This window comes from Corylus avellana, chromosome 7 (genome assembly GCF_965113065.1).
Source record: "Corylus avellana chromosome 7, dhCorAvel1.hap1.2, whole genome shotgun sequence".
NCBI lineage: Eukaryota > Viridiplantae > Streptophyta > Magnoliopsida > Fagales > Betulaceae > Corylus > Corylus avellana.
Window position 1 is genome coordinate 14034447 of NC_142496.1, and position 13077 is coordinate 14047523.

A 13077-nucleotide genomic window follows, 5' to 3' on the forward strand; every position below is an offset into this window, starting at 1 on the left:
GAGGATCAACGGAGCGCAGCCCTAGGAGGAGCCTACGACCCCGTTCATAGGGCGATTTTTATAGACTTTTGTTTTCTATGGTTGTTTGTGCATATTTTGCTACACTATAAGTCCACCTTGGTGGTGACAATTTTGTATGTATGCGGCTGTTTCTTTTCTTTCTTTTCTTGGATTTATTTATGCATGCCTAGACCTTATCATTCATATGCTTCTTTTAAAATAAATATCTTTTATCCTAGCTTTTAACTATTTTAAAATCCCCTTCCCCCAGGAGGATTTTGTTTATTACTTAACCCGAAATTTCGAGGACGAAATTCTTATAATAGGGGGACGGGAAAGAGTGTAATACCCTGACAAAACACCCGTTCTAAAAGGTTAAAGATTTCTTACTTGAATGGTTAATGTTTCCTTAAAACAAAGCCTTAAACCATGAGACCTAAACATTTTCCAAATAACCCAAACCCTTTGAGACTTTAAGAACCAAAACCCCAAAACCATCCTTACTGGCGGATCATTCACTAGGGGACCACACGAGCACTTGCTCTTGGCCTAGGTGCGAGTACTCGCTTGGGGACCGCACAAGTGCTCGCTGACCAATCATCAACCCATTGGAGAAAACCAAAACGTATGCCTGAACCTTTTTGCCCATTGTGTAAATAGTAATCGAGCGCTCGCTCAATAGTACCCGAGCACTCGTTGCCATTTCTGAAAATCAATTTAACCCATTCTCCACTTTTCAGACCCAAAGCACGCCTCCACCCTCTATGTAAGCCTTACCCTTCGACCTTCAGCCTCTTTAAACATCAAAAATCTCAACCCTAGAGTGAGGAGTGATCTTTAAGAGAGAAGGAGAAAGCCTTGGTGAGGTCTTGCTATCCTCAAGGTAATTTCTAACTTATTTCCTATTCTTCATGTTTGTTATTATTCCTTTTTTGGTGTTACACATTTTTAAAGTATACCTTGGCCAACTCTTGTACCCATTTTCTTACGAAACCAAAAATGATTTTAGAAAGCTTTCAACCCAACCTTGTTTCCTTTAAAGTTGCATATTTGTACATGGATGCATCTATTTAGGGCCTAGAAAGAGATGTACCAACCCATAGCTTTAGATAGAAGCCTAAAACACATTTCGGGAATTTTGGACCGAGCCTTAACTCTTTGGCCGAACTCTCGCCCTAGGGAGCGAGCTCTCGCCCAGAGAGCAAGACACACGCCCCTTAGCCCAAATATGTGGTATGAAGGTTTTTAGCAGCCCATTTCGTTAGATGAAACCTCGTAGAGTTCTCTAGTATTGCTTAAAACAATGAGTCATATTTCGTTATAATAGGGATTTGTGATGTCGGGGGACTCGAGTGAGCACATAAGATAAATAAACACTTATGAATACTTTCCTTAAAAACGTGTGATATGTCAGCTGACTGAGCATGCGTATGATATAAGCATGCCTATATTTTGTACAACTTGGTAACTGCTTTAATAACTGGTTGATAAAATGTATTGTATAACATGGCACACCAGTACGTGTGGTATAATGGCCATGTGCTTACTATATAGACTTGATTTTATGGTCAAACAGTATGGATGTGTTATATCGGCCATGGATCCATTGGTTATTTCATGACCGGCGCAGCTTTAATGGGCGGGTTATTACAAGATATACATCATTATAAGCGTGGGCCACCCGAGGTCGGACTTGGTCAGGCTAATATTGTTATGGACAGTAGCGTACAATGGTTGGGACACCGGCATTGTATTGCAGGTTTTTAAAATCCAAGAACTTAAATAAAAAAGTTTAACATGTTTAATTAAATGGGTCGAGTTAAAGTTAACATATATATATATATATATATATATATATATAGTCTTATATCATGTCTCGACATAGCTTCTACCTAAAGCTATGGGTTGGTACATCTCTTTCTAAGCCCTAAATAGACACATCCAAAACTAAATAAAAAGTTTTTAAACACCGAATGATTGACTTACGCGGTTAGTACTCTTATAAGGAGCCTGTTTCTAGAACCCAATAATAATATGGTTGCCACTACATACTTTGCTTCAGAAGGGTTGTCATTATCAGGTTTGCTGTAAATTATTGATAGTTGTTCTGTGTCTTTGTATTGAGGATTATACTTATACCTGTAATGATTAATTGACTTTTCAGATTTATTTCACGTTTCGATGCATTAACTCTGATAATGCTTAGGGGGCGGTTTCCCATTTAGTCACCAATTAGTTAAATTTGGGTAATTGTGAGTAACCCTGCCAAATTGGTCAACACTAGTTTTTGGGGCGTTACAATCCACCCCTAGTGCTACCCCCACATGGACTAATTCTCCAACCTTTCTTAGTATTCGAAGCCTATAACTAGAGAAGCTTGTAGCTCTTGCAAAATACACATCACTGCAATTCTTTTGGTTTTACTAAGAACTAATATTTTTGAGTTAACTCTTGAAAATAAGTTTAAGTTTTAAAAGAGTAAGAGAAGAGCCCACACTATTTGTTATTGTTAGTCATTAGTGGAAAGATTTGAAGGCCTCATAAATCCCTGAGAATGCAAGTGTTCTTTGGAGAAACAAGAAATAAAGTTTTGCATAACATAAAATCCGAGTGGCCGAAATCTTCTAGCAAGTAATTATTGTTTTGCAGTTTAATTTTAAATAGCATAGTTCTTTTAATGTTCTTCTTAAAGTTCGATCATGATTTAAGAATTGTTTATTTTATGTTGTGCAATCTCATTTTCGTAATCATATTACCAACAAAACACATGTCTCAACTGTTGTTAGAGAGGATAAGAAAATTCCATACATTGAAAGAAAAGGAACATGAACTCAAAATGTGATGGTGACATGCAATTTTCATTTGCTTTTTATGTTTATTATAGTAGTATGGGAAAGTGTGGCACATGATACACACACAGAGATAGATATATATATATTTTAAATGCTAACCATAGACCAATTGCTAACTTTTCGAAACCATCACCAAGGATAGTATTTTTCAATCTTCTTAATTATGAATGCTTATTGTTTATGCATATCTTATTATCATGTCCCTTAATGAAAAGATAATTGACACCCTATAAGTGGGAGAAATACCACCTTCCAAATTTTCGCAATGTGACCCATCCGTCAACAATTTATGTTTTCTCTAAAGGAAATTATTGAAAAAGACTTAATAAATTGCCTTTATATTTAAAAATAAATAAAAATTAAATGAAAAAAAAGCAGAAAAAGCAAAAAAAAAGAAAAAAAATTGGGGGTGTTTATTTGACAGGATTGAGGGTCGCCGAGCCACCCCTATTTGGCTCCTTGGGGGTGGCCGAAACCAGCCCCACGGGCAGTGGGGGTGGCGAGGCAACCCCAATTCAACTAGATGGAGGTGGCCTGGCCACCTCTGTTGTACCAAATACCCACCTAAATTAATAGGCGAATACTCGGTACGTTTTAATTCACAAGTGCACAAGATCAACGATAGTATAGTGTGGCAAATATGAGATGATTCCCACGAAGATTGTTGATTTTGCTTAAAATTGATTTTCTAAATTAAAATACCTAAATTATCACGAAATTGATATTATGAAAGAGATAAAGATAAATGAAAGCGTTAGGGATTCAATATCGACCACTAATCAGACTAATTAAGATAATAATATGCCAATGCGCCAATCATGCCGGTATATTTAATGTTTGCCAACCTAAGGGTATGGATGTATACTCCTTAGGCTATTGATCTCCCTAAGCAACAAATTAGGCATGGGTGTATACTCTAACTCTTTTCTTTCTCAAAGGATTTAGCATGGGTGTATACTAAGTTGTTATTTAAGAAAGCATAAATCTATGAAAATCGACAAACACATGAGGCCTAGGGCATGGGTGTATACTCCCAGTTCTCTATGTTAATTACCCCAAGAACCCGCAAAAGTATCTTTTGTCAATTTATTAAGGCCAAGTCTCGATCATTCAAATTGACTTAAATAACTAATCCATACCACAAGCATATGTTGATCAGGCAAATTCATATGAAGAATTCAATTAAGCAGTAAATAATCAAGTTAAATACACCAAAATATGATTGTAGCAAAGGCGCCAATGTTGAAATCCTAAAAAGACATGATTAGAGCTTCAATCTAACCCCTAACTAAGAATTAGTTACACATAATTAAAATAAAGACTAAAAATAAAAGGGAAAGAAGAAACCGAAAAGCTTTTGGAAGTAGCCTCCAAATTCTCCTCTCTCAAGATGTCTCTCCAATTTGGTGAAGCTTAGAGGTCTATTTATAGGCTTAGGAAAAACCTAAAAATCCTAGTAAAATCATAGGTTTTAAGTCCTAATTCAACTAAGACTTGAGAAACCTAGTTTGGGAAGGAAAGGGAGTCTTGATCGCATCAGAATTTTCTCCAGCGCCCGAATGCGCTCGATCGCACATCTGCGACCAATCGGATGCCTTCTGCACTCGATCGCAGTTGTGATTCATGCTTCTTCTTGTGTGCACGAACACAAGCCTGCGCTCACTCCTTGGCTGTGGTGCTCAAGCGTTGATGTGCTCGAGCCTAGGTGTAGTGCGCTCGAGCGCACTGCACCTAGATGCTTCCTTGATCCAAGACTTCTAACTTTTTCCCAATTTTGTCCTTTATGCTCAAACTTTCCAGAAACTTAAGCTTGAAAATCAAGCTCGAGAGGATTGGAACCCTATTTGAGCTCGAGCTTGTCTATTTTGGTCGAGCTCAAGGGCTCGAGCTCAGGCTCAAGAAAGAATTACATACCAGAATACCCCTATGGAATTGGAATGACCGTTCCCTGCAACTTCCTTCGTCTCAAATAGGCTTCCTGCAGCTCTAACCCTTCCACCTCAATCCCTTCCCATTTACCAAGGAGCACAAATTTCAAAGAATTTAACAAAAGCATAGAAAGAGGGGGAAAGATGGTGGAGAGAAATGCAGAGTGACAGCATGAGCATGAGACAATGAGATGCTGAGTGATTTTTGTTTAGGTTTAGGGTTAGGAAGAAGAGATTAATATACATAAGTGCAAAACAATGTAGCTTTGTCTTCAATTAATTAATTTTTTTTAAAAATGGTTTAAGTGTAAAACGACGTCGTATGGTTCAATTAAAAAAAAAAATGTTACAAATGGTTAAAAAAATTTGTTCAAAAAATGGTTCATTTTTTTTTTTTTTCAAAAAATGGTCAAAACATTGTTCAAAAAATAAATTAATACTTCAATTATTGTTATAAGTAACACATTGTTGAATCCATTGTCAATTACTTAATTTGATATTATAAAATCATATGATCTCATTAAATTAGATCATATGATTAATGATTTAAATTATTATCATATTAGCTTATTATCTTTTTTTTTTTTTTTAATTGAACTTATTATCTAATGGTAATGCTCAAACTCTTAAATTCTAAACTTCTAATGATCTAATGGTCATGCACGCATACTTAAATTATATGATCATCTTATCTCACAATTCATATTAATATAATAATATTATCTTAGATCTAAGATCATGTGATATATGTTTTCTAACTATAAAGTATCTAATAATGCTTTGATTAAATGGTTGATGGGACAATAAATTATACAGTAATACCATATGATTATATCATATGATATAATGATTAATGATTATATCAAATATTTATTATTATTGAGTAATATTGACTATATATTGTTATTTATTACTTAATAAAAAATATTGGAGTCGAGCCTTATACGAGCTTGCTCACAACCGCGCTCACGAGCCTAACCATGTTGAGCCGAGCTTGCTTCGTTTAATATTCGAGTTAGGATTTGTGTTCACGAAACGCCTCATTTAGAAATCGAGTCGAGCTTATACGAACCGATCCCAAGTTCACTCATGAGCGGCTTCGCTCCCTTGCCGGTTTGATGGTTCCATATATTCAAGAAGAACTTGGGTCGAACCCCGGTTCTTTTGTTTCTTCTTTGAACCCATTAATGCCATTAATTCTCTCTCCCCACTCCTCCTCTCCTTCAAAAGAAGCAACCCCATGGGGGTGGCCGAGCATCCCTAAGGGTAAAATGGGGGTGGCATGTTGTCCAAAGGGGTGGCTCGAGCCACCCCTTTCCCCTATTTTTTTTTTTTTTTTTTAAAAAAAATTATAATATTTTTAATTTTAAAATTTTTATTTTGTATTTTTAATTAATATATGGACACATGTTAATTTTTTAATGGTGCTAACGTGGTTTTTTGTCAAATTTTTGACAAAATTTAGATGGAAGTACCATCTCCGTTTTTATGTAAACTCGAGGTAACTTTTATGATAAAAACTAAATCCTAGGGGACAAAAAATAAAGTTGTTAAACCACATTGAGCAAAAAGGCATTTAACCCTAATATTAATATAAAAGTATAGTCTCACCTTAAAAATTACCAACAAATTAATTAACTATGATTTAATTTATAGCCGTACGTAAAACAAACAGTTGTTCGGCTGTTTACTGTATAAGCGTTCATTTGGTCATGGCAAGTTTGAATTCCTGTCTGTTTTAGCATTGTAAAAAAGAGTTTAATTATGAAATGATTTACGTACAATCACAATAGTTGACTTGGGAGTACAATCTCACATGCTATTCGTTGTAGGTATGTGCTTGCTCACTTGAAGTTATGTTCATTCATAAGACTTCCACACCCAAAAAAAAAAAAAAAAAGGTGAAATTCATCAAATTAACCCAATAATATTTTATCAAATTTGCTTTTTAAGATAGTTCACCAATAATTAAAATTAGTACTTGATAAATCACCAACAAAAAGAACTTAAAGTATATAAAAAATTAACTTAAAACATAAATAATACAGTATTGTTTACTACCCACAAATGGTCTGAACTAACTATCAGAGTAAATATAGCGAAAAGTGGAAAGAAAATTATTTGAGACAATTCTAATTATCTTCAAGTACCACAATAACCAGCATCAATTTCCAACGCAGCGCTTCCAAGAACGAACATCTACAAAGATAATTTCAAGGTCAATTCATGTTAACGTCCCGCCCAAAATGCAGGGCGAAAGTGGAGAAGTTTTCTTTTACAATATACCACAGGAAGCTACTACTATGTCCTTAAACAATTAATGCAGCGGAAATAGCATATAATAACTTTTGTCATGAATTGACCTAATAGACTTGCCAATAAAATACACCAGAGCAACTAATATATCTCATAAAATCATTACATCTAAACATTCAATAAATATACAACATTACAATGACATGCCACAGAAGGCAGCTGTATAAATCTACTAAAGACGGCTAAGCTCAAGCCCAGATACCACAATCTAAGATCACCTAAGTTCTTCTGGCACGGACTCAATGTTGGAAATAATTTTAGAAGGTGCACAAATCCTTATTAATATAAAATCATTAAAATCTGAAAATTAACAATAAAGTAAATAAAATACAAGAGATGAAAAGTAGAGTATAGAAAAATCTCACAATGCTATAGAATCACGCAAGTGCATTGCACTTAAAGGTTGATTCGTATCTTCCGAAGTATATAACTCGGTGGGATCAGATCCTTTGATACGCAACGTCCTAGGATTAGACTATAGCATCTACCTTCGTTAAAGATATACTTTCAATAATAAACAGGAATCGAACAACCCTTTAATTTGCTTGATGAAAGACATAGAGAAAAACACCGAATAAAAGACACTAGGTGGACTTTTATTTTATGGGCAAAAACTAGATAAATATGCCACCCAAAATTGGATGTAAATATAGAATTGTCTTTTCTCTCTCTCAAGGAGCCGACCAAACAATAACAAAAGTAGTCTTTTATATTACTATTTTGCTAGAAAGTGTCAACTTAAGTTTTGGTAAAACTTAAAAGAAATTTAATACCAACGTATTAAACAGTGAAACGGTTGAAGATAAAAACCATTAAACTTCACCAATAGAGAAAATCATTTGGTCAAAAAAAGATAGTTAATGGCCAATAGATACAAACGGAAAACCAAAATCAATGGGTTAATGACCAAATGTCATAACGTAAAAAATGGAAAATATTTGTTAATGATCAAATGATCAATTGCCATAAAAACTTGACAATTAATTCCAACCACTACAAAAAAATAGAAGTTTTTTGACGTGGCAAACAGTAACTTATGTTTGCCACGTCAAAAACTTTTGATGTGTCTAAGCAGACACGTCAAAAAAAATATTGTTGATGTGTCTTATTTTAACACGTCAAAAAGTTTTGACGTGTTAATTTGACACGTCAAAAGTTTTTGACGTGTCAATTTGACACGTCAAAACCTTTTGACGTGTCAAATTAACACGTCAAAAACTTTTGACGTGTTAAACTAACACGTCAAAAGTTTTTGACGTGTCAATTTGACACGTCAAAAACTTTTGACGTGTCACGTTGACACGTCAAAAACTTTTTTTAATAAAAAAAAAATGTAACATTAATTTTGATATAAACAAATATGCATTAAAAAACAATTAATGTTAATTGGCATAAAAAATTAATTTTTACTGTCATTAGTATAAATTATAATTCTTATTGTGATATATATATATATATATATATATTAAATCAGAAATATACATATATAAATAAAATATATTTTTTATTAGTCTTTTGACGTGCCATGCATGGCACGTCAAAAGGCTAATAAAAGTTATTATTTTAAATTCTTTTAATTATATATATCACACAATTAAACGATATTATATATATATATATATATATATATAGAGATAGAGTTTTTGACGTGCTGGGTTTTGGCACGTCAGAAATTTCTGACGTGCCAAAACCCAGCACGTCAAAAATTATTACTGTTTCAATTTTTTTTTTTTTTTTTTTTTTTTTTTTTTTTTTAAATCTGGTTTATTTTTGACGTGTAACTTTTAGCACGTCAAAAACTTTTGACGTGTCAATTCCACACGTCAAAAACTTTTTTTAATAAAAAAAAATGTAACATTAATTTTGATATAAACAAATATGCATTAAAAAACAATTAATGTTAATTGGCATAAAAAATTAATTTTTACTGTCATTAGTATAAATTATAATTCTTATTGTGATATATATATATATATATATATTTATTATAAGTTTTTGACGTGCCACACATGGCACGTCAAAAACTTTTGACGTGTCATGCATGGCACGTCAAAATGTTTTGACGTGTCAAGCATGACACGTCAAAAAAATATTAATTTTAATTATATATATATATATGTCAAAACTAATTTTAATTTTGATATAAAAAAATATGTATTAAAAAACAATTAATGTTAATTGACATAAAAAATTAATTTTGATTGGATAGGAAAATTATAGTTTATCATATTAGTATAAATTACTTGGTATATATATATATATATCATGCATGCATAAATTGATCAGTCTAGTAATATTAATATGATAGCTAGTCATATTAATTTTGTAAAAATATATAAAACATACTTGATACATTTATTTTATAAGACCCGCAAATCTCATATGAACTCGACAAACACAACATATGTGGTCGGTTAGTTGATACATCTAATTATCTATACATCTAGAATATTAATTTATTTATTCTCTAATTAATTTTAATTGGATAGAGTAAATATATGATAGAGTAAATATAATTTTAATAAAATTTAAATAAATAAAATTTATAATAATTTAAATAAGATTATATATTAATAATTTAAATAAGATTATATTTATATATATATATATATATATTATAAGTTTTTAACGTGCCACACATGGCACGTCAAAAATATTATATATTTATAATATTTTTATAATATATTATAAATTCATTATATTATATAATTAAAAATATAATAATTTATCATATTATTTTTGTTTTATTATAATTATATATGAAATTATATATATATATTAAATCAGAAATATACATATATAAATAAAATATATTTTTTATTAGTCTTTTGACATGCCATGCATGGCACGTCAAAAGGCTAATAATTTTATTAGTCTTTTGACGTGCCATGCATGGCACGTCAAAAGGCTAATAAAAGTTATTATTTTAAATTCTTTTAATTATATATATCACACAATTAAACGATATTATATATATATATATATATATATAGAGATAGAGTTTTTGACGTGCTGGGTTTTGGCACGTCAGAAATTTCTGACGTGCCAAAACCCAGCACGTCAAAAATTATTACTGTTTCAATTTTTTTTTTTTTTTTTTTTTTTTTTTTTTAAATCTGGTTTATTTTTGACGTGTAACTTTTAGCACGTCAAAAACTTTTGACGTGTCAATTCCACACGTCAAAAACTTTTTTTAATAAAAAAAAAATGTAACATTAATTTTGATATAAACAAATATGCATTAAAAAACAATTAATGTTAATTGGCATAAAAAATTAATTTTTACTGTCACTAGTATAAATTATAGTTTATTATCATTAGTATAAATTATAATTCTTATTGTGATATATATATATATTTATTTATTATAAGTTTTTGACGTGCCACACATGGCACGTCAAAAACTTTTGACGTGTCATGCATGGCACGTCAAAATGTTTTGACGTGTCAAGCATGACACGTCAAAAAAATATTAATTTTAATTATATATATATATATGTCAAAACTAATTTTAATTTTGATATAAAAAAATATGTATTAAAAAACAATTAATGTTAATTGACATAAAAAATTAATTTTGATTGGATAGGAAAATTATAGTTTATCATATTAGTATAAATTACTTGGTATATATATATATATATCATGCATGCATAAATTGATCAGTCTAGTAATATTAATATGATAGCTAGTCATATTAATTTTGTAAAAATATATAAAACATACTTGATACATTTATTTTATAAGACCCGCAAACCTCATATGAACTCGACAAACACAACATATGTGGTCGGTTAGTTGATACATCTAATTATCTATACATCTAGAATATTAATTTATTTATTCTCTAATTAATTTTAATTGGATAGAGTAAATATATGATAGAGTAAATATAATTTTAATAAAATTTAAATAAATAAAATTTATAATAATTTAAATAAGATTATATATTAATAATTTAAATAAGTTATATATTAATAATTTAAATAAGATTATATATATATATATATATATATATATATATATATATATATAAAACCCAGCACGTCAAAAATTATTACTGTTTCAATTTTTTTTTTTTTAAATCTGGTTTATTTTTGACGTGTAACTTTTAGCACGTCAAAAATTTTTGACGTGCTAAATGTTAACACGTCACTAAAAAAAAGCGGGATTTTTAACTTTTTTTCCCTCTTTTTCCTATCTTCTTTCCCTCTTTTTTTTCCTTTATATTTCTTTTATATCTTTGGTCATTTTTCTCTCATTTCCAGACTCAACTCTCTCTCTCTCTCTCCTCTCTCAATCTCTCTGCAGCCGGCCAGCTCCCTCTAGAGGGAAGAAGAAAAAGAAGAAAAATAAAAGGAGAAGAGAAGTAGATCTGCAAAAAAAAAAAAAAAAAAAAAAAAAAAAAAAGGAAAAGAGAAGAAGAAGAATAGAAGATAAGAAGATTTTTTGGGTTTGGGTTTTTGATTTTTCAGGTTAATTTTTTGATTTGGTTTTTGATTTTTGAAGATTTTTTGGTTTTGAGTTTTTGAAAATGAAGAGAGAGTAAGAAAATGGAGAAAAGAAGAGAGGGAGAGAGATGGGGGGGGGGGGGGGGGGCAGTAACGAAAATGGAAAATGGAGAAAAGAAGAAAGAAGAGAGAGAGTAAGAAAATGGAGAAAAGAAGAGAGGGAGAGAGCTGGGGGGGGGGGGAGAGAGCTGACCATATAATTTTAATTGAAAAATAATTTAAATTAATAAATTTTTTAATTAAAAAAAATTGTAATTAAAATATTTTTTTAATGGCCAAAATTTTTGACGTGGCAAAACTAACACGTCAAAAATTTTTTGACGTGGCAAAATTGACACGTCAAAAATGTTTTTGACGTGGCAACACTACCACATCAAAAATATTTTTTTTGACGTGTTACTCCCGACACGTCAAAAGTTTTTGACGTGTCACTGTAGACACGTCAAAAACCCCAGTTTTTTGACACCTACCCTTTTAACGGTCGATAAACGTCAAAAATGACGCGTCAAAAGAGGTTTTTGACGTGTCAATACCATTGACACGTCAAAAACCCCTAGTCAAAAACTAGCCCCATTTTTGTAGTGGATCATATTAAACTTTAAATTACGAAAATGTCCCGACCAAGTCTTAGAGGTGTCTGAACCGAGTCCCGCAAGGACCCCACAACAACTCACCCGAGACCCGCCTAGATCCTATCGGGACCCCGTTGGGATCAGCCCGGGACCTTGGCACGACCCGCTCAAGACCCGACAAGGACACTTTCATAATTTAGTGTTTAATATTGTAGTGAGACAAATAATTAATTAAAATATGATTGTGCGTACACTTCAAATACCGAAAAATGATTTCCATGAAAATGTTTTCTACTGAAAACATTTTTCGACGTTGGGGACCTGAACGGGACTCCCCCTGATTTTTCGTACATGCCAAATACCGGAAAATGTTTTCTAAGAAATCATTTTCAAGGAAAATGTTTTCCGCCGAAAATATTTTCCGACGTCAGGTCCTGGCAGGTCTCGATCATGTCTTGGTAGGGTTCTAGGTAACTAACAGAGGGGTCCAAAGTGATAGAAATTAAAAGTTTAAGGATCCAATGTGAGAGATTTGAAAGTTTAGGAGTTTATAAAATTGACTGGAAGTTCAGGGGGCCAAACTGAAGTTTCCCCTATAAACAATAGCAAAATAAACTAAACACGATCTATAGCTAGAGTTCAAGAAAAATGGTACAAAAAATAAATATCGTAAACCTAAACGATTGCAGAATAATCACTTAAAAAATAAATAAAAACAGATATTTTCATCATATTTCATATTTTTGCACAAAAAAACACAAATAAATGTACCCAAAAAAAAAAAAAAACAGATGTGAAAAAGATGGTTAAGAAAAAAAAAAAAAAAAGAATAAAAACGAAATAACGCATAATATGTTTGTGTCGTGGTCTCCATTTGTCATTGATATGGACTTCACTT